Below are 24,102 nucleotides of genomic sequence, written 5' to 3'. Positions count from 1 at the left end.
GTGTTTCTCCAGTTACCTTCGCTCTCGCATGTGAAATTTTGTTTCCCATAGAGGTATATTACTTTCTATGGAAGGCATCTCTTATCTCACTGTGACTTCCAGGTTCCTCCCCTTTTCCTAGAAAATTCAGTGACTTCAGTCCCTGTGAAACCTGCTGTATAATCTCTCTCCAAACTAGAGAATGTTTGATTATCTGGCCCACAGAATGTAATGAAGCTTTCTAGGAAAATGACAGTTTTGAATTTTTAATTTAAATAGAAGAAATGCAAACTGCAATGTAATTTGTAAAAGATACACATACATATAGAAAGTATGAGACTAGTTTGTTGAATTTACACAGAAACTGTGAAAGCATAATCATAATCACAACCTTAAATAAACTGCTGTATACAAAATAAAAAAATAGAAAGTGCCACATTTAACTGTAATAAAAGTTAATCTAAAGAGTAAAGTGATTTCAAATACAAAGCATAAAGTGTAAATGCAGCAGAACTGTCATGTCATGCACAGGGCCGGATTTACATCTCAGGTGCCTGTAGGCACAAAAACCTGAAGCGCCCCCCCCCCACCCCCCCACCCCCCCTAGAAAAAAGTGGAAAAAATGAGGACTTTTTTTTATTATTATTTAGGACAACTAAAAATAAATATTAGATGTAAAATTACATTTTCCCTTTTATGGAGATACACAAATACACACACCAATTGCAATATTTGTTGTAATGGAAGCTACACCAAAAATCAATATTCACTTGACTCAAATGGCCATACAATTTCTATTATGTATAACAAAAACAAATCATGTTAAACTTTTAATGCAAAATATTCTAAAGAAAACCCTATTTAAAGGGACATCAAATGTGACAGTTTGCTGGGCATTTTATTATTGCACTAGTGCTTGCAGAGAAGTGTGTTAGCCTCTTGCAAAAGAGTTAAACACATAGTCAATGTCAGTTCTGAGACAGCAATACACATCTGTGCAGACCCAGATGGGCTCATAGGACATGTTTATTGACAAGCCATTAGTGTATTGCTTTTCTGGAGATGACTTTGACTATGTGCTTAACATTTTGTTGGAGTCAAACACAGTTTTGTGTAAACAATAGCAATATTAAAACTAGCAGCATGCAAGCTCATCACCATCAACAACCTGTGCAGCCAGTGGAAGAAAATATAAAATGTAGGGAAAAAAATCTTGTAAACTCTGATATTTTTGGTACAAACACACACAGATGTTACATTTATTTTGTTCTGAAATATAAATATCATATGATGTTGCTCTCAAAGGAAAACATGGAATGTTGTAGATTATATGTAATCCAGGGGTCAACAAATGTGTTTAAAATTAGAATTTAGAAATTCAATGGGAGGGGTTTAGTTTTAATCTTTGCCCCTCTCTCCTTCATGGCTCCCTCAACTGCTGTAACATATTCCCAATGAAACACTCGACTTTGTAGGCACCTGGCAGCACAATTCTTACTAAAATAAATGCCCTCATAAAAAAAAAAAAAAAAAAAAAAAAAATTTTTTTTTTTTTTTTTTTTTTTTATTATTGACAGGCAGGCGCCCCTCACTGCAAGGCGCCTGTAGGCACATGCCTACTGTGCCTAATGGGAAATCCGGCCCTGGTCATGCAATACTATATTGCACTGGGCTTGTCTCTCCTTCACATACAGAAAATTTCACTAGGGATCTCTCAGTGCTGGAGGTTCATTTTAGACTATCTTACCTGTGCAGAGAGGTTATGAATTTCATGAATTTCAGGCTCTTACAATGTTTCCAACTAGGGAACCTGCCCATCTACCATAGTGACTAGTGGGCAGCAGATGCTGTTTGTTTTTTGTGTCTGTAGTTATCATTGCACAAGGATTTTTTGTGCAGTACTACCCCCTGCTGTAAAGTGAGAGCAGGGCCTGTCAATCACCCCAAATAAAGGAAGTTAAAAATCAGCAATCATATGAAAGAGCCTGCATAAGAAGACACCCAAAGCAGCCCCCACTGCTTAGTACATGTAGCAATTTGAGTCTTCTAGTGATCCAGATACACCCCTGCAGAGCTGGTAGTGCACCCTTCTCACAACTAATTGATCAACTAGTGCAACCATTTTACAACACCTGTAGGACCCATCTAACACCCAAAGGTACCTCCCTTAAAATACATGATACTTAGCCAAAATTAAATAATAATAATTGGCACTTAAATATAACATGCAAAGAAAGAAATGCAGGATACATAACAATAAAAGCAAAGAAATCAGTACAGTATATACAGTATATATCTGACTTCTGTCTCTTACTGTTTCAAGTTTTGATTTATATTTAAAGGATACAGGTTTATGTGTCAGTAACATAGTAAGAAAAATATATTTTTTCCAGGCACAATTTACAGGACCTGTCAGGTCTGCTAATATACTAGCTATGTGTCTTTGACAGATTTCATACTTGAGGCAAACTGTTTCAACTCGCTCACTATGTTAAATTACAAAATAATTTGTCCCTTAGATGATTGATATGTATCTGTAACGCAAGCGCAAATCGTTTTTTTTGGCTACATTGATAATATCTCACACCCTATACAATGCATTGTCTGAAGAAAAGACAGATTCATCTTCTTTATAAACACAATGGTATTAAAGGGACATTGTATAGTAATAACTAGATTACAAAAAATGTATCTGCAACAATGTTTTTAAATTCAGGAGAGGGGTCCAGCCCTTCTTAAAGGGACATGAAACCCCAAAATTTTCTTTCATGATTCTAAAACAACTTTCCAATTTACTTCTATTATCAAAGGTGCTTCATTCTCTTGGTATCATTTGTTGAAGGAGCAGTAATTCACTACTGGGAGCTAGATGAAAACCGATGACAAGAGTCATATATATGCTGCCTTCAATCACCAGCTTCTGAACCTACCTAGGTATACTTTTCAACAAAGGATACAAAGAGAATGAAACAAACTATATAATAGGAATACATTTGAAAACGATTTAAAATTGCATTCTCTATCTGGATCATGAAATAAAAAATGGGTTTATGTCCCTTTAAGATGAACAATACATTGTGTCTCACTAGCACAACTGTAACTTCAAGGCAAGTATGCACCAACTGTGTGACCTGAGTTAGTCTAATTCATCTTAAATATCAGACCTTGTGAGCCAATAATCATAATTTAAACCTCATATGAAAAGAATATAAACACGCAGTAAAGACATTGGGCCCCATTTATCAGGCTGCCTGCCGCTTAACCTGTCCGCCACCTAACATGTGGAACATTGTAATCATCCCAAACTGATCTGATCAGGATGAGTAATAGCCCCTGCTAGCGGACGATTGGCCGCCAGCAAATAAGGGGCCGCATTGCACAAGCATATGATTGTGCTATGTTAAATGGGGACAGAATATGTTGTTCATTCGCAGCGAGGTGCGGCAGACATGATTGGCGGTAGCAATTTATGTCCGCCTGACCTTTCATAAATGGAGCCCATTGTATTGTTAAATCACACTAAAAATGATGACAACATTGTGCTGCAAAAAATCTTATTTTATGGAAACATTAAAATTTGTATTGAAATTGCACAGGAAAAATCTATTTAATGCACACAGTAGAAATCCACAATAAAACTACATGCTAAAAATGGTGTGAAATTTGTACTTATAACATGAAACTCAAACAGTGTTATTTCCTTATTATGAAATGAGTTTCCACTCCTCTGTAGGTGGATTAAACAGAGGCGTTCTATGGATGTAGCTTAAGTTGCGATGTGTTCTCTAAACTGTTTGTCACTTCAGATCTCACTGTTTTATCTTTCAAATTGAAAGATGGGTAGATTGTGTCAAAATACATAAAACACTACTCTAATAGAACAACACAGGGGTTGTAAACTCTGGTATATGATTAAAACATCAGAATCTGATTTGTATTAGCTGCAGTATTTAATTGTTATAGTGTGCTGTCTGCTAATATTGTTCTCCCCAACATAGGGCTCCTTTTCATTGAGCCGTAAAAGATGGAGCTGTAACCTACCAAAGTTGCCGACAGCTAAAAGTAATTTACGGCTCCATTTTAGTACCAGGTTTTCATTAAAATATTTTGCACAATGCGTGCAGCCGTTAATGTGTAAGTTAACGTGTTAACGCTTACATCTGACGTCCGATTTCTTGAAAATCAATTAGTTTCTAAGGTAACCCGACTTACACTATAAAATTTACGTTTAACATCTGTGCTCCTTACCTGTGATCACCTCTAAAGAGAAACAAAACAAAGATACACTTATTTATAATAAATATTTTTAACTATAAGCAAATACTATATTTTATTATAATTAAATAATTATATTTTCAACTTTATTAATATATGTAATATGTATTGCTGCCCTAGGCATAGGTCTTGTTTGAATTCTGTACACTGTGTGCAGAATTATTAGGCAAATTAGTATTTTGACCACATCATCCTCTTTATGCATGTTGTCTTACTCCAAGCTGTATAGGCTCGAAAGCCTACTACCAATTAAGCATATTAGGTGATGTGCATCTCTGTAATGAGAAGGTGTGTGGTCTAATGACATCAACACCCTATATCAGGTGTGCATAATTATTAGGCAACTTCCTTTCCTTTGGCGAAATGGGTCAAAAGAAGGACTTGACAGGCTCAGAAAAGTCAAAAATAGTGAGATATCTTGCAGAGGGATGCAGCACTCTTAAAATTGCAAAGCTTCTGAAGCGTGATCATCGAACAATCAAGCGTTTCATTCAAAATAGTCAACAGGGTCGCAAGAAGCGTGTGGAAAAACCAAGGCGCAAAATAACTGCCCATGAACTGAGAAAAGTCAAGCGTGCAGCTGCCAAGATGCCACTTGCCACCAGTTTGGCCATATTTCAGAGCTGCAACATCACTGGAGTGCCCAAAAGCACAAGGTGTGCAATACTCAGAGACATGGCCAAGGTAAGAAAGGCTGAAAGACGACCACCACTGAACAAGACACACAAGCTGAAACGTCAAGACTGGGCCAAGAAATATCTCAAGACTGATTTTTCTAAGGTTTTATGGACTGATGAAATGAGAGTGAGTCTTGATGGGCCAGATGGATGGGCCCGTGGCTGGATTGGTAAAGGGCAGAGAGCTCCAGTCCGACTCAGACGCCAGCAAGGTGGAGGTGGAGTACTGGTTTGGGCTGGTATCATCAAAGATGAGCTTGTGGGGCCTTTTCGGGTTGAGGATGGAATCAAGCTCAACTCCCAGTCCTACTGCCAGTTTCTGGAAGACACCTTCTTCAAGCAGTGGTACAGGAAGAAGTCTGCATCCTTCAAGAAAAACATGATTTTCATGCAGGACAATGCTCCATCACACGCGTCCAAGTACTCCACAGCGTGGCTGGCAAGAAAGGGTATAAAAGAAGAAAATCTAATGACATGGCCTCCTTGTTCACCTGATCTGAACCCCATTGAGAACCTGTGGTCCATCATCAAATGTGAGATTTACAAGGAGGGAAAACAGTACACCTCTCTGAACAGTGTCTGGGAGGCTGTGGTTGCTGCTGCACGCAATGTTGATGGTGAACAGATCAAAACACTGACATAATCCATGGATGGCAGGCTTTTGTGTGTCCTTGCAAAGAAAGGTGGCTATATTGGTCACTGATTTGTTTTTGTTTTGTTTTTGAATGTCAGAAATGTATATTTGTGAATGTTGAGATGTTATATTGGTTTCACTGGTAAAAATAAATAATTGAAATGGGTATATATTTGTTTTTTGTTAAGTTGCCTAATAATTATGCACAGTAATAGTCACCTGCACACACAGATATCCCTCTAAAATAGCTATAACTAAAAACAAACTAAAAACTACTTCCAAAAATATTCAGCTTTGATATTAATGAGTTTTTTGGGTTCATTGAGAACATGGTTGTTGTTCAATAATAAAATTAATCCTCAAAAATACAACTTGCCTAATAATTCTGCACTCCCTGTAGATATGTGCTTGCATATATTTTTATATTTAAATACATATTGATATTTCCATAACAATATAAGTGCAACTATTCCTATACATAGAACAACAATATATATTACATATACCAATTTGTTTTCTTCATTGACACACTTGCATTGCTTGCAAGATTAAAATTTCAATGGGAAATAGGTCTTATAAAGCTTCTTTTGCCTCTTTTACACCTAGTTGAGCTGGGTGTAATTTTGCTTAATGTATTGAGAACCTCCGACAGTGTATTAACGGTTTGCCCTTTCTTTGGAAACATGGTATAAGTTATCGCTTAACGGCTTCTAATACTTTCTATGGGACATGATAATGTTGAGGTATAGCGCACCATCGGAAGCAGTTGATAAACTAAATTGCTTCAGACAGTATAATTATCAAACAAAATTACGGCTTAATGGAAACAAGCCCAAAGTTTCCCTTGCCAATTAACTCCATTACTTTCTATGGCAGCCATCTTACAATTGCAGGTACAGTCCCTTTTTTAGAGAATTTCCTAAAGTCAGCCCCTGTGAGTGACAGAATGCTGTAATTAAGGGACATAATACTCATATGCTAAATCACTTGAAAGTGATGCAGCATAACTGTAAAAAGCTGATATGAAAATATCACCTGAGCATCTCTATGTAAAAAGGGATTATATTTCGCCTCACAATTTCTTCAGCCCCCCAGAGTATGTTCTCTGTGAACTGCTTTCAATCTGAAAGTTGAGAAAAAACAAACAACAAAAACAATAGCCAATCAGCATCAGCAGTGCTGAGGTCAAGCATTGCTTTGCTGTAATCTCCCGAGATTTTATTGAAATGTCGTGAGATTTCATAGTAAACTTCCTTACACTTGGCTGTCCTTTAAATTAACATTTTAAAAGGAAACATAGGCAGACTACATAGACTTGGTTCTTATCTGCTGTCAAAATTTATGTTTGTTTTTTTTCCATTCTGGTCAAAATAAATATAATTTATTTGGATCCAATCTCATTTTAAACTGAACATTACTTTCAATTCAGTACAAAAACCTTGTCACAATCTTATGGAGGGAAAATAACAGATCGCAACTGTCCGTGGGAGATGTTGGATTAAACTCAGGATCAGTATATGCTACAGTGAGTGGGAATATTGGATAACACTCAGGATCAGTATAATCTTTAGCTTTGTTCAGTGCTGCCCAGGGCATATGGAAGATTCCATCGCATTAAATTATACACAGTAGTACTGGCATCTATCTTTCATGCTAATGTTTTATGAAGAAGCCAAATATTTAATTAATGATTTAAAGAAACATCGAGAGAAGCGAAAATATCTTTGAGCACATTAAAGAAAATTAAGCACTAAATAAATGCTAGATAGAATGATGCATTCAAAGAAAAAGATCAGTATAAGGATAACATGTAGATCTATTTTTTTAAAGTTTCATTAGCCATTTAAATATTGACAAAACAAGTGTAAAGTTTTAGGCCCCAATTTATCAAAGGGCTTGCGGACCTGATCCGACACTGTGGATCAGGTCCGCAAGACCTCGCTAAATGCGAAGAGCAATACGCTCTCTGCATTTAACATTGCACCAGCAGCTCACAAGAGCTGCTGGTGCAACGCCGCCCCCCTGCTGACTCGCGGCCAATCGGCCGCCAGCAGGGAGGTGTCAATCAACCCGATCGTATTCGATCAGGTTGATTTCCGGCGATTCCTGTCCGCCTGCTCAGAGCAGGCGGACAGGGTTATGGAGCAGCGGTCTTTAGACCGCTGCTTCATAAGTTGTGTTTCTGGTGAGTCTGAAGACTCGCCAGAAACACGGCCCTTCAAGCTCTGTACGGAGCTTGATAAATGGGCCTGCTAGTGTCCATAAAACTTTACACTTAAAAAAAATTGCCAATCTGAGGGATGCTGGAGGTGAGAGTTAAAAATCAACGAGGATTCAAAGATAAAACGCTACAAAAAACAAAAGCTGGAAGTTTCTACCAGGAAGTTTCTACCAAAAAGTTTGGAGTATCCTGCAACATCTGTCTGACTTAGGAATTGACCTAGGATTAAGATCCACGGTGTCACCGGCCAAGGGAACAGCTCAGGGAGAACACAGGAGGAGTGTCCCCATTGTCTTTCGAGTGCATACATTACCTCATATGATTGGGGTAATATCTGGTAAGAAGATAACCATCCATCACTCTTTTTTTCTTTCTAATTCAACATTGGACTATTAAGAACTTACACCATATGTAAAGACCTTATCTGTGTGCGGACTTATTGATTGATATATATATTTGTTTGTAAAATATATATCTATAACTATATATCTATAAGAATATATACAGGTAAGATATATACAGATATATACAGATATATATAGGAATATATATTTAAAAATAACATTTTCTACTTTGTGAAGAACATTGGAATGTAAAGTATTTACATTAAATGCATAGGGAATAAAACATTTATAAAATATTACAATTTAATAATTATTTTTTTTTCTAGTTTTAAGGTATTTGAGTGGAAATGGCTCCATATATATATATATATATATATATATATATATATATACTGTATATATATATATATATATATATATATATATATATATAGTCCAAAAACGATATTAAACTTCTTTAATACGTATTAACGTTTTTGTGGTCTCCCCCGTTCTCAGATACAATTGTATCAGAGGACGTGGGAGACCCCAAAAACATTAATACTTATTAAAGAAGTTTAATTTGCAAATCCAGTGGAGTGCTTTCCAGTTTTTGGACAATGTATGATGCTTTTTGAAATGCACCCCGGTTGTTGTGAGAGTTGAGGTGTGCTGGGCTCATTTGGGTGTGTGTGTGTATACATGTCTATAAATATATTTATATGTGTATATATGTATGTTTATACATATATAAACACATAAATACACAATTATACAAATATAAAGACATATATACACCCATAAATATTTATATGATTTTTTTTATCAGAAGGTGTATATACTGTACAGTATGTACAATTATATACAGGGAGTGCAGAATTATTAGGCATTTTGACCATATCATCCTCTTTATGCATGTTGTCTTACTCCAAGCTGTATAGGCTCGAAAGCCTACTACCAATTAAGCATATTAGGTGATGTGCATCTCTGTAATTAGAAGGGGTGTGGTCTAATGACATCAACACCCTATATCAGGTGTGCATAATTATTAGGCAACTTCCTTTCCTTTGGCGAAATGGGTCAAAAGAAGGACTTGACAGGCTCAGAAAAGTCAAAAATAGTGAGATATCTTGCAGAGGGATGCAGCACTCTTAAAATTGCAAAGCTTCTGAAGCATGATCATCGAACAATCAAGCGTTTCATTCAAAATAGTCAACAGGGTTGCAAGAAGCGTGTGGAAAAACCAAGGCACAAAATAACTGCCCATGAACTGAGAAAAGTCAAGCGTGCAGCTGCCAAGATGCCACTTGCCACCAGTTTGGCCATATTTCAGAGCTGCAACATCACTGGAGTGCCCAAAAGCACAAGGTGTGCAATACTCAGAGACATGGCCAAGGTAAGAAAGGCTGAAAGACGACCACCACTGAACAAGACACACAAGCTGAAACGTCAAGACTGGGCCAAGAAATATCTCAAGACTGATTTTTCTAAGGTTTTATGGACTGATGAAATGAGAGTGAGTCTTGATGGGCTAGATGGATGGGCCCGTGGCTGGATTGGTAAAGGGCAGAGAGCTCCAGTCCGACTCAGACGCCAGCAAGGTGGAGGTGGAGTACTGGTTTGGGCTGGTATCATCAACGATGAGCTTGTGGGGCCTTTTCGGGTTGAGGATGGAGTCAAGCTCAACTCCCAGTCCTACTGCCAGTTTCTGGAAGACACCTTCTTCAAGCAGTGGTACAGGAAGAAGTCTGCATTCTTCAAGAAAAACATGATTTTCATGCAGGACAATGCTCAATCACACGCGTCCAAGTACTCCACAGCGTGGCTGGCAAGAAAGGGTATAAAAGAAGAAAATCTAATGACATGGCCTCCTTGTTCACCTGATCTGAACCCCATTGAGAACCTGTGGTCCATCATCAAATGTGAGATTTACAAGGAGGGAAAACAGTACACCTCTCTGAACAATGTCTGGGAGGCTGTGGTTGCTGCGGCACACAATGTTGATGGTGAACAGATCAAAACACTGACAGAATCCATGGATGGCAGGCTTTTGAGTGTCCTTGCAAAGAAAGGTGGCTATATTGGTCACTGATTTGTTTTTGTTTTGTTTTTGAATGTCAGAAATGTATATTTGTGAATGTTGAGATGTTATATTGGTTTCACTGGTAAAAATAAATAATTGAAATGGGTATATTTTTGTTTTTTGTTAAGTTGCCTAATAATTATGCACAGTAATAGTCACCTGCACAAACAGATATCCCCCTAAAATAGCTATAACTAAAAACAAACTAAAAACTACTTCCAAAACTATTCAGCTTTGATATTAATGAGTTTTTTGGGTTCATTGAGAACATGGTTGTTGTTCAATAATAAAATTAATCCTCAAAAATACAACTTGCCAAATAATTCTGCACTCCCTGTACCTCCACTGAGAAGATTGAATATTGTGTGGTCAGCATTTTAAGATTGGTGGATTCTATTGTTATACTGAATAATTAATTTGTAGGTGAAATATTTGTTTAATAAAATACCTAAAAATAAAAAAAACAGTTCACACAGTGCCAATAATCATACAATACAATGGTACATCTTATATTTAATAGACATTTTCTTTATACCAAATAATAATTTTAAAAAGACATATCTGACATAAACATATTCTAAATCACTAGTGGAACACTTTTTTTTTTTTTTTTTTTGCTTAACTGCTATCTTAGTAAAACATCTATTACTAAATAGAAAATCTATAAAATTATAGTGATTGTTACCTGCTCCCACACTAACAAATAAACACCAGTCTCTAAGCTAAAAACTGTGTATAAAGTGATATGTATATAGTCTAAAGCTAATTGGCATAGGTGATATATACGCAGTAGGTTGAAGGTATGATTAATAACTTTTTACAGTAGTTTATTTTCAGACTAAAATACATTTTTAGGTGGCACATTATTTACTTTGTGCGTGGATTGTTTTTTTGATAAGGTCAAAAATGATTCATTGTTGCATTATTATTCAGCTAAGACAGTTAGGCTTCTTTTCCTTGACTAATAATATACACATTGATGGTGGTTTGCATTCTGAACTCTAAAGGATATGGGGTTAAACCTCAGAGAAATTACTTTTATAAAAATGTAGCTGGTTTTAATGCATTTTGAAAGGCATCCTATAGTTCAAACATAATAAAACTTTATTGTTCACAAGAAGATAATTGTTTACTTTAAATCTGTTCACTTTGAAATTATACTCAAATAATTCCACTCCAGTTAAATTTTTATATATTTTTTTTTTATTTACTTGCGGATGTTATTAAAGATATTTATGCTCAACTCATGTTTAGAACCGAAACAGTAATTTATAGCTTAACTTAGTGGTGCAGATAAACAAAGTGTTCTATTTCCCTAGCTGCACTTTGGAACAGAAAGATACGTGCATTTTATTAGCATCTTATTTGCATTTGATTAGCAGACTATGAAAAAATATCCTATTAATTCTTCTCTTATTTCACAGACATAAAAAATGTATACTTTAAACTCACAAGAGTTGTGTTTTAAACTTTTTGCTGCGTAGAGTACTTACTACAGTGACTATGCTAATAGTTAGCTGCATTATGATATTTTAATCATGTACAGTTAAAGAAACAGCAAATGCCTTGAGATTTTAAAGGGACAATCTACCATAGAATTGTTATTGTTTTAAAAGATAGATAATCCCTTTATTACCCATTCCCCAGTTTTGCATAACCAACACAGTTATATTAATATACTTTTTACATCTGTGATTACCTTGTATCTAGGAACCTTCTTCCAGCCCCCTGATCACATGACTGTGACTGTTTATTATCTATTGTCTTGCATTTAGCATTGTGTTGTGCTAAATCTTAAATAACCCCCTGTGCCTGAACACAGTGTTTTCTATATGGCCCACGTGTACTTTCTGTTTCTTTGTGTTGAAAAGAGATTTAAAAAGCCTGTGATAAGAGGCAGCCCTCAAAGGCTTAGAAATCAGCATATGAGCCTACCTAGGTTTAGTTTAAACTAAGAATACCAAGAGAAAAAAGCAAATTTGATGATAAAAGTAAATTGGAAAGTTGATAAAAATTAAAAGTCCTATCTGAATAATGAAAGTTTAATTTATACTAGACTGTCCCTTTAATATAAAATGTTTAGGTATGGTAGTCAAACACATTTGCAATATGCTTTTATTATTTATTTTGCATTCTTTCATGTTAGTTCTGAAAATTGTGGCTTTTCTAATTCACAGAACTGATAAAGCACACTGCAGACATCTTAAAGAGATAGTCTACTTGATTTTTTTATTGTTTAAAAAAAGATAATCCCTTTATAACCCATTCCACAGTTTTGCGTAACAAACACTGTTACATTAATATACTTGTTACCTCTGTGATTACCTTGTATCTAAGCTTCTGCAGACTGCCCTCTTATCTCAGTTCCTTTGACAGGCTTGCATTTTAGCCAATCAGTGCTGACTCATAAATAACTCCACGGGAGTGAGCACAATGGTGTGTGTGTATGTGTATATATATATATATATATATATATGGCACACATGAACTATCAGTGTCTAACTGTGAAAAACTGTCAAAAGGCACTGAGATAAGAGGTGCAAGAAATCAGCTTGAGCCTACCTACGATTAGCTTTCAACAAAGAATACCAAGTGAACAAAGCAAATTTGATGATAAAAGTAAACTGGACAGCTGTTTAAAATTGCATGCCCTATCTGAATCATGAAAGTTTATTTTTGACTTGATTGTCACTTAAGGCTAACCCTGCTAAATATCTTTCCCTAATTGGCTTTACCTGATAGCTGCAACGCTATGCATTTTATACTAACCTTATGACCATGGCTAGTCATGTCTGCAAACTAAAGCACAGATTGGCTCCTTCAAATAAGGACAGTGGAGGTGGAGACAATTGCAGCAAACTAGATCTTAATTTGTGTAAAAAATGTTTATACTTGGCTGATATGTTATTCTATGACAAGACAACAGATATGGCTTGTGACTAAGGGCTCGAATCTAAAAAATGTTTTGGCTGGTGTGATTCTATAAGAATGCTCGCCAATCTTTCTATTTCCCTGGTGAAATTATATAAAGTAACTTTTTACCCAGAAAACAGTGGGCTCGTTAAGGGGCGTATACCGCATTTTCGTATGGGAAGGAGATACATACATTACTAAAGTGCACAATGAAAACCGTAATAAAAAAAATCATACAAAAGGAACAATTGAATCATTCACACAAAAATACTCAGGAAAATATTGTGTTGTTAAGGCAGTGGCGTCACTAGGGTTGGTGTCACCTGGTGCGGTAAGTTATGGTGTCACCCCCCCCCCCCAGAAAGCAGACACACACAAAAACACAGGCAAACACACATACAAACACTCAGACACACTTAAAACATACTCAGATGCACACACAAACACTCGGAAACACACTCGACACACACACAAAAACACACACACAAAAACACTGAGACACACACACACACAAAAACTCAGACACACACTTACAAAATATGTAAACTGCACTGCATTAATTATAAAGCTCATGCCTAGAGCTGCTCCCTGGCTCAGCAGAGCATCAAATGAAAGATAAACAGAGCACTCTAAAATAAATCACTAAAGAAAAGTTTTAGGTGCAAACTATGAAAATTCTGCTCTCTGACTCTGTTCCAAGTCTGTCAGTGCACAGCCCCGGGCCGCGTGCCTACCGCTTCTTATGGCCAATCACCTCTGCACTCTTCCCACCCCCAGACCCTCGCCCGCCCTCCCCTCCTACCTCTTCAGTGTGCACTTAGTGTACCGTAACCCTACCGGTCTGGTGGGCATCATAGGTGACTCCTTCACTTTAGAGACAGTGTCAAACAGTCATGCTGTCAGGTGCCAGGCATCCCCTCATGATTTGCCAGTTCCCGTTTAGAGAGTGACTCCACTGCTCCACATGTCACTGAGCAGTGAGCACAGATAGGCAGGCAGGTTTAGGCTAGCAGCGCAACTTTGCAAGCCCCACGGCATGCCCACAACATTCATAGCGAATTTTTTTTTGGTGTCACCCCCCTGGTGGGTGTCACCCGGGTGCGGCCCGCCCCCCCCTAGTGACGCCACTGTGTTAAGGTGCATAAAAAATTATAACAAAATTGTGCACAAAAAATTGTATTTTATCTAAATCTTAAAATTTGCATCTAAATTACATAGAAATAAATGATATTAAATAAGCAAATCGTAAATCGTAATTTAATTACACTGTGTAAAAAACATAGAAATTCATACTTAAAGGGACAGTAAAGTTATAAATAGACATTCATGATTTAGACAGAGCTTTCAATTTTAAAGAACTTTCCATTTTACTTCTATTATTTAATTTGCTTCCTTCTCTTGTTATTCTTTGCTGAAAGGTTTATTTAGGCAAGCTCAGGAGCAGCAAAGAAACTAGGTTCTAGCTTCTGATTGGTGGCTGCATATTTATACCGATTGTTATTGGCTCACCCCATGTGTTCAGTAAGAAACCAGTAGTGCATTGCTACTCCTTCAACAAATTATACCAAGAGAATGGAACAAAATAGATAATAGAAGTAAATTAGAAAGTTATTTAAAATCATATTCTCTATCTGAATCATGAAAGAAAAATTTGGGGTTTCATGTCCCTTTAAAAGTACAAAACACAAATAATTATTGTTGTTTTTTTTCTTAAAATGGGCTGAATATGGGTCATTTTTTTACTTTAAGCTCAGTTAGCGCTCGAGAAAAAAAAAAAAATCCACGCCACTTGTATTCTAGCCCAGTACATTTTATGAAATTTGCATTGCTTTTCTTTTGGTTACATTTAGTAATAAAAACATGCTATTCTTAAGGGATATTCCCCCTTCAATATTATGTATCACAGTGTTAGGCCCCATCCTTCCCTCTCCCCGTTATTTTTTCTGTAGGGAACCCCACCCCATCCCTAACACCACCTATGATTACTGCCCACCCACCTCGATCCCAGCCTTCCACCCACAGCAGTATCAGATACAGGCAGAGACATTGCCTGTATCTGTTCTGCTTTCATATGGTAATGAAGCACAACCAGCGCCCCCCCCCCCCCCCCTGGTTGCGGCTCCCGCTGTTAGAGCTGACAGTGGGGCTGCAACTTGCGCCAGAGTGTTGGACATAGTATTGCATCAACACAGTATGCTGGAAAAAGTACTATGTGATGTAGTACATACATCCCTTTGGCCCAAGGGGTTAATACTGGTGGTATTAATGTTGTGATAGGTTTGCCACTTCAGCAATGTTTTTCTTGGCAGTTATGAGTTACACATGTGCAGGGATGATCATGCATTATGCCTATGGACAGCATATGAGTAGTGCTCTTGGACAGCACTATTCATATTCATCCTGCATACCCTCCCTGTAGCATGTATAACTCATAATTGTCGAGGAAAATATGGCTGAGTTGGCATTTCTAGGCTCTGGACTAGGACATATCATTAGGTTTATGAAAAGGAAAAAAATGGACTTTAGTTTGCCTTTAATATGCAGCATGGAGAGTGTCTTGTCCCACCAACCCCAGTTTCACTAAAAAGTAACTATATCTGCTAAATCAGGACATACGCCAAAATATTTTGTGTTTTTTTTTCCATGTTGTTGGAAAGCCAGACTCTAGTGTAATGTATTCTTTTCACCAGCTACCATTATGTGTTTATGTCTTAGCAGTTCAGAGATAAAATGCCCCTTGTCAGTCTTCATGTGATGCAATTTAGTGTTTTCAATTAAATGATCAAGTACAAATCAATGCTTGGCAGAGCAGCCTATTTATCCTTCCGTAGTAAAAGCCTATTTTGACTCCTACAAAATATTTGCTGTTAGTTGTATTGTACCGGAATTTAAACAATGTAATTACTTGTTTGATTAAAGGGGTATTGTACTGAAGAATTTTCTATTATTCATATGAAAGATCATGTTAAAATAGTTTTTGTCTGTCGAAATGTAAAGTAAAAACTGTTTAACTTTAAATGGATTGTAATACCTAATACCTATGTTCATTGGCTGATAAGTACTTCATGCTAATGGTTAAGATTAAATGCTGCTATTTAATAGTAATGATGGCATTTTTTAGAAAGATATTAAACACCTTGTCCTTTTGTGTAAAAAAAAATGTGTTTTGTCCCACACTCCCTAGAGGCTAAAATCAAATTATGTTACCTAGGTTATAGATATGCTACAATTTGCCTAAACCAGCATTTTGAAAACCTGGTTTCAGAATTTTCTTAGTGGCCCCTATAGGGAGCGAAGGACAAGCACATTTGTCAGGTTTACCGCTGGTGTTAAAAGTTGAAAGTAAATACGATTGCTTGAGGGCAATTGTGATTTACGCTAGCATGATAACCACATCCTCAGAGCTCTGGTTAACTGTTTCAAAACACATCAAGAAAACATTAGAAAGTACACTTACACTCATAATAACACTAATAAAAATTCTTAAAAAAATATTGCACAAAAATGTTATAAGGGCTCAAAGATATGAGGTCTCAGGCAAAGGGCTTTAACATAGACGTACATACATATAAATATGTATATGTGTATATATATATATATATATATATATGTGCACATATGTATTTATGTATTTGTATGTGTATATATGCATTTACAGACATATATACACATATAAACATATAAATACATGTATATATATATATATATATATATATATATATATATATATATATATATATATAAAATGACAATACCCAAAGCAGTGAATCTTGGGGAATGAGGTTTAAAAAGTGAGGCTCCACCCCCCCTTCAACCCCTGGCGGAAACAAAAATGATAGTGAAGATGGCGGAATTACAGTGCATGCTATATATGTTTTATGCGGTGACTCCGCACTCTGAGGGGATTTATGATCATACATCTGGCTTTACCCACAGCAGCTTGGGTAATGTCCATTTCCATCTAAAGGGGAGGAGAGTCCACGGCTTCATTCATTATTGTTAGGAATTAAGAACCTGGCCAGCAAAGACACCCCAGCCAAAGGCTTAAATACCTCCCCCACTTCCCTCATCCCCCAGTCATTCTTTGCCTTTCGTCACAGGAGGTTGGCAGAGAAGTTCCAGAGATTCGGAGTAGTCTCTTATGGAGGGTAGTACTCTTCGCAAAACTGGAGTTTTAAGTAGTCCTGTCAGCCTCTCAGTGAGAGCCTGGGCGAAAGAGTCCGGAGATGCAGGGAGAGTCTTTCTGCGAAACCATCCCGACTCATATTAACAGCTCCACAAGCAATCAGCGTTGACGAGTTTCGCTGCCTTCTTTCTACACTCAAGTCCATGTCAGGAGCGAGGCTACTAACCTGTCACACGTGAAGGGCCGTGTTCCTGTTCATCGGCGTAGATTCTGGTAAGATCGCTTCATTTTTTTTTTAATAATGATAACATCGAAGACAGGGTCACAGTGTGACGACTTTTTATCTATAAAGAATCAAGGGTTAATATTCCTGGAAAGGGGATTATTGAACAGGGAGGGTTTATACATGATATTCTTTATTGTGTCATTGCTGTGTTATGTGCGAGATGAGGCAGAACTTTCAGGTTACTTGCGGGATTATTGTGCGGTCCTAGGAGGTGGTGAGTGCCCCAGCCATTGGAGGTATAAAGGTACCTTTTGTAAATTAAGTTAGTCCAAACAAAAGTGCAAGCTGTGGAGAACTCTGACGCATTCTCATTCCTGTGTTTATTGTGAGGAGGTTCTAGTAGATCAGCCTGCTCAACTATGTTCCACATGCCTTGACAAGTTACCACATCTAAAGGTAAATGGATGTCTAGTACTACTGAGCCGTCCACCTCTGAGGGTTCTTCATCCTTTGAGGTGTGTTCCCTGCATTCATCTCCGATTGCACATGCAGTGCCCCGGGGTCCAACCGTTACTCCTTCGGGAGAGATTTATTGGACGTCAGACTTTGTGGACCAACTGGAATCTGCAATTTCGAAAGTGATCCATGCCTTACCATCTTCTGCTAAGTGCAAGCCTAGGGTGTATCATGGCGGCCCGTCCCAGGGTTTGTCTATGCCGATAGAAATCCCAGAGGCTCTATACGATGATGAGACTCCTTCTGGGTCAGAGTCCGTGTCATCTAAACCTCCGGCTGCAGTGAAGCCTGGTTTTAGGTTTAGGATGGAGAATTTAAGCTTTTTGCTGCGGCAGGTGCTTGCTACTCTGGAGGATCCGGAACCTAATATTCCGGAGGAACCTGCGATTCCTAAGCTTGATAAGGTATACGAGGACAGGGTAGTACCTCAGACTTTCCCGGTTCACGTTAAGATGGCAAATATTATTACGAATGAATGGGAGCAATTAGGTTCTTCTTTTTATCCTTCTTCTTCTTTTAAGAAACTGTTCCCCATTCCGGACTCTCAGCTTGAGCTGTGGGGAACCATCCCTGAGGGGGATGGGGCTATCTCTATGCTCGCAAAGAGGACAACTATTCCCCTCGAGGATAGTTTGTCGTTTAAAGAGCCCATGGATAAATAGCTGGAAAACATGTTGAGAAAGATGTTTCAGCACACAGGGTTTGTTTTCAGCCAGCAGCGGCCGTTTCGGCAGTTGCAGGAGATGCGACATATTGGTGTGAATCCCTGTGTGAAATGGTCGAGGGGGAGACTTCTATCAACGAAATACAGGATAAGATTAAGGCGCTGAAGGTCACCAATTCTTTCATTTGCGATGCCAATATGCAAATTATTCACCTGAATGCTAAGGTGTCAGGTTTTTATGTTTTAGCTCGCAGGGCTCTGTGGCTAAAATCTTGTTCTGCGGACATGACCTCTAAATTGAGGCTGTTGTCCCTGCCTTTTCAAGGAAAGATTCTGTTCGGTCCAGGTCTGGATTTGATCATATCCATATCTTACGGGAGGCAAGGGAGCTTTTCTTACCACAGGATAAGAAGGCTAAGCCTAAGGGATCTACTTTTTGTCCCTTTCGTGCAGACAAGGCCCAGCGCCAGCAGCCCACCACAAAAGCAGACCAGTCCAAGGGATCTTGGAAGCCGGCTCAATCTTGGAACAAGTCTAAGCAGAGCAAGAAGCCAGCCGAGTTGAAATCAGCATGAAGGGGCGGCCCCCGACCGGTCTCCAGACCAAGTAGGGGGCAGATTATCTCTCTTCTCAGAAGCCTGGTTGCAGGACGTTCAGGACCCTTGGGTTCTGGAGATTGTCGCCCAGGGTTACAGGATAGGGTTCAGATCCTATCCGCCCAGGGGCAGATTCCTCCTGTCAAACCTGTCTTCAAGACCAGAAAAGAGAGAGGCCTTTGTAGAATGTGTGAGAGATTTCACCTCTCTTGGGGTTATCGTACCAGTACCCCTAGCAGAAAGGGGTCTAGGGTACTATTCCAATCTTTTTGTGGTTCCAAAGAAGGAGGGTACGTTCCACCCAATTTTGGACCTAAAGTGTTTAAACAAGTTTCTGAGTGTTCCATCGCTCAAAATGGAAACGATCAGATCAATCCTGCCTCTAGTTCAAGAGGGACAGTTCATGATGACTATAGACTTGAAGGACGCTTACCTGCATGTGCCAATTCACAGGGACCGTTTCAGGTTCCTTAGATTTGCATTTCTGGACCAACACTTCCAGTTTGTGGCCCTTCCTTTTGGTCTGGCGACGGCCCTGAGAGTCTTCACAAAGGTTCTGGGGGCGCTACTTGCAGTGGCCAGATCCAGAGGCATTGCTGTGGTGCCTTATCTGGACGACATCCTAGTGCAGGCGCCGTTGCTCAGTCTCACAGAGGATCATTTGAGGGCTCTTCTTCTTTTGCTCCAATCCCACATTCAGGAAAGAGTTCCCTGGTTCCCAGCAACAGGGGGGAGTTCCTGGGCATGATAATAGACTCTATGTCCATGAAAATATTTCTCACAGACCATTGACACAGGAAGATTGCGTCCACCTGTCTTGCCCTTCAGTCCTCCTCAAGCCCCTCGGTGGCTCAGTGTATTGAGGTGATCGGACTCATGGTTTCAAGCATAGACGTCATCCCATTCGCCAGGTTCCATCTCAGACCTCTTCAGTTGTGCATGTTGAGACAGTGGAACAGCGATCATTCAGATCTATCACAGCAGATATCCATGGATGCTTGGACTCAGAACTCCCTCTCTTGGTGGATCCGTCCGGAGCAACTGTCCATGGGGACATCCTTCTTGAGACCGTCCTGGTAGATTGTGACCACGGACGCCAGTCTGGCAGGATGGGGAGCTGTTTGGGGTATTAGGATGGCACAAGGGAAATGGTCCTGGGAGGAGTCTCTCCTTCCGATAAACATGCTGGAACTCCGAGCAATTTACAATGCTCTGAAGGCATGGCATTCTCTGGGGTCGGTCAGCTTCATCAGATTCCAGACCGACAACATTACCTCGGTAGCTTACATCAACCATCAGGAGAGTTCGAGGAGCATCCTCGCAATGATGGAGGTGTCTCGGAGTGGGCGGAGTCCCACAACTGCTCGCTCTCGGCGATTCACATTCCAGGTATGGACAACTGGTAAGCGGACTTTCTCAGCAGACAATCTTTCCGTCCAGGGGAATGGTCTCTTCACTCCGAGGTGTTTGCGAATATTTGTCACAGATGGGGAACGCCGGAGATAGATCTCATGGCGTCCAGATTCAATTGCAAGCTACCCTGATATGGGTCGAGGTCCAGGGATCCCCAGGCTTATAGATGCCTTAGTGGTTCCTTGGGGATTCAGCCTAACACCTTTTTCCACCGTTACCACTTCTACCTTGTGTAGTGGCATGCATCAAACAGGAGCGGGCCTCGGCCATTCTGATAGCTCCTTCGTGGCCGCGGAGGACGTGGTTTGCGAATCTGGTGGGGATGTCATCCTTTCCACCGTGGAGGTTACCCTGTTGCAGGGATCTGTGGGAACAGGGCCCTTTTCAGCATCGTAATCTAGATTCTCTGAGGCTGACTGCGTGGAGATTGAACGCCTAGTCTTGGCCAAGAGAGGCTTTTCTGAAAGTGTGATTGATACTCTAATTCAGGCAAGGAAGCCAGTCACTCATCGCATCTACCATAATGTGTGGAGGACTTACTTGTCCTGGTGTGAGAAGCAAGGATATCCTTGGTATAAGGTGAAGGTATCCAGGATAGTGTCCTTTCTACAAGACGGTTTAGAAAAGGGTCTTGCCGCTAGTTCCTTAAAGGGACAGATTTCGGCATTATCAGTTTTGTTGCATAGGAGACTCGCTGAGCTCCTTGACATCCAGTCTTTTGTTCAGGCTCTGTCTAGAATCAGACCTGTCTTTAGACAATCTGCTCCCCCATAAAGCTTAAACTTGGTCCTTAAGGTTTTGCAGAGGGTTCCGTTTGAACCTATGCATTCCATTGACATTAAGATTCTGTCCTGGAAGGTTCTCTTCCTGAAGGCTATTGCATCGGCACACAGAGTATCTGAACTGGCTGCCTTGCAAAGTGAGCCTCCAAAGTGAGCCTTGCTTCGCACTGGTTGGGAGTTTCTTCCCAAGGTGGTGTCTAACCGTAACATCAATCAGGAAATAGTTGTTCCTTCTTTGTGTCCTAACCCTTCTTCTTCCTAGCAGCGGTTACTTCATAACCTGGATGTGTTTCGTGCCTTGAAGTTCTATCTTCAGGCTACCAAGGATTTCAGGCAGTCTACATCTCTTTTTGCAATGTATTCTGGGAAGCACAATGGGGCATAGGGCCTCTGCTACTTCTTTGTCTTTTTGGTTGAGGAGTTTGATTTGCTTGGCCTTTGAGACAGCGGGACATAAGCCTCCTCAGAGGATCATGGCTCATTCAACTCGAGCTGTGGCTTCGTCTTGGGCCTTCAAGAATGAGGCCTCTATGGAGCAGATTGTAAGGCAGCTACCTGGTCCTCCTTACATACTTTTGCAAAGTTTTACAAATTTGCCGTTTTTGCTTCGGCAGAAGCTGTTTTTGGGAGAAAGGTTTTGCAGGCTCTGGTGACCTCTAATTATGGTCCGCATTTTTACCCTCCTGGTTTCATTCAGTGTCCTGTAGAGCTTGGGTATTTGTTCCCAACAGTAATGAATGAAGCCGTGGACTCTCCTCCCCTCGATGGAAATGAAATTATCAGGTAAGCATAATTTATGATTTTACCCAATATCTGACTTTATCCGCAATATATATATATACCTCCAACAAAAGCAGGCACTCACCGGGTTTGAAATGACAAAAAACTATATTCCAACTCTGTTGGAATAAAGTTTTTTGTCACTTCAAACCCAGTGAGTTCCTGCTTTTGTTGGAGGTTTATGAAATATGTTGATGAGCACCCCGGTCAACAGGATTGTATCATGAGTGCTAAACTGGTGTGTACTGGTTTTATATATATATATATATATATATATATATATATATATATATATATATATATATATATATATATATATATATAAAAGGGTATTGGAGTTGTTTGCAGTTAAGTAGATGAAAGTGTTTACCTGTGTATTTACTGTATATATTTCACATTCCAATGTTCTGCACATAACAGAATATGTTCTATGTATTTATAAATAGATATTCCAATATATATATATATATAGATAGATAGATAGATAGATAGATGATAGATAGATAGATAGATAGATATTGTAACAAAATACCATACATATAAATATGTATTTATAAATAAATAGAACATATACTGCTATGTAAAAAACATTGGAATGTGAAATATTCATATATTCATGTCGGGTTAGCGTACATGAGAATATGTGATCAGGTTTGTGCGAGAGAAGCGTGTTAGGTTTTTTACCCAATTTGTTTTCTCAATTGACTTCTATGTGGGAATACATGAACGAGTACCAATATTGTAAGTTCAGCTTTTTGTGCTCATTGGGTTAGCGCGCAAGCAAAAAAAGTTTTCTTTCAACTCATAACTCGAGCACAATCCGACGAGTGGAAAAAGCTTAATTTTTAGCGCAGTTAACGCTCGAGCAGGAGTGTTAAATAGCGTTCCACTTGTAATCTGGCCCTGAGTTTCTTATTGTATCATTTACTTTTGCCATAACTTACTCAATATTTGTTCTTTATTTACTATGTTCATTGCTTTTAGCTTCTGTGTAACGTATCTTTTTGTGAACCGAATGCAACAGGAATTTATGAAAGAATTTAAATGAATGTTCTTATCTGTTTAAGTTTATGTTTGAATAATTTTTATTGACAGGAAACATTATATCGTACTTGATTCGGCTTTAACAGTTAAAGGGACAGAAACATACATTTTCTATCATGTATGCACATGAGAATATGCAATCAGGTTTGCACCCAAGTTAGGTGTTTTTTTCCCACTTTTTTGCTCCATTGACTTTATGAAGGAATACGTGAACATGCACACAATTCTAACTTCGGCTTTGTGCATAAAAAGCTTACTTCTATCGCAGTTAAAGGGACACTGAACACAAATTTTTTCTTTAGTGATTCAGATAGAGCATGCAATTTTGAACAACTTTCTAATTTACTCCTATTATCAAATTTTCTTTGTTCTCTTGCTATCTTTATTTGAAAAAAAATGCATCTAGGGTTTTTTTTTGGTTCAGACCTCTGGACAGCACTTTTTTATTGGTAGATGAATTTAACCACCAATCAGCAAGAACAACCCAGGTTGTTCACCAAAAATGGGCCGGCATCTAAACTTACATTCTTGCATTTCAAATAAAGATACCAAGAGAATAATGAAAATGTGCTAATAGGAGTAAATTAGAAAGTTGCTTAATATTTCATGCTCTACCTGAATCATGAAAGAAAAAAATTGGGTTCAGTGTCCCTTTAAGGCTCAAGCCGCAGTGTTAAATAATGTTCCACTTGTAATCTAGCCCATAGTAGGTGCATCATTGCTTATGTTGTAAATTAATAGGGCTTTATTTTAAAGAGGGACTTCTGGGCTTTAAAATAAGGGGGCATGGGGGTCTCTAGGCCTTTTCGATGGCCTGTTATAATGTTCTATGTAGTGTTTAAACATTTGT

Source organism: Bombina bombina, chromosome 10 (assembly GCF_027579735.1).
Source record: "Bombina bombina isolate aBomBom1 chromosome 10, aBomBom1.pri, whole genome shotgun sequence".
Taxonomy (NCBI): Eukaryota; Metazoa; Chordata; class Amphibia; order Anura; family Bombinatoridae; genus Bombina; species Bombina bombina.
This window is presented reverse-complemented; position numbering follows the sequence as displayed.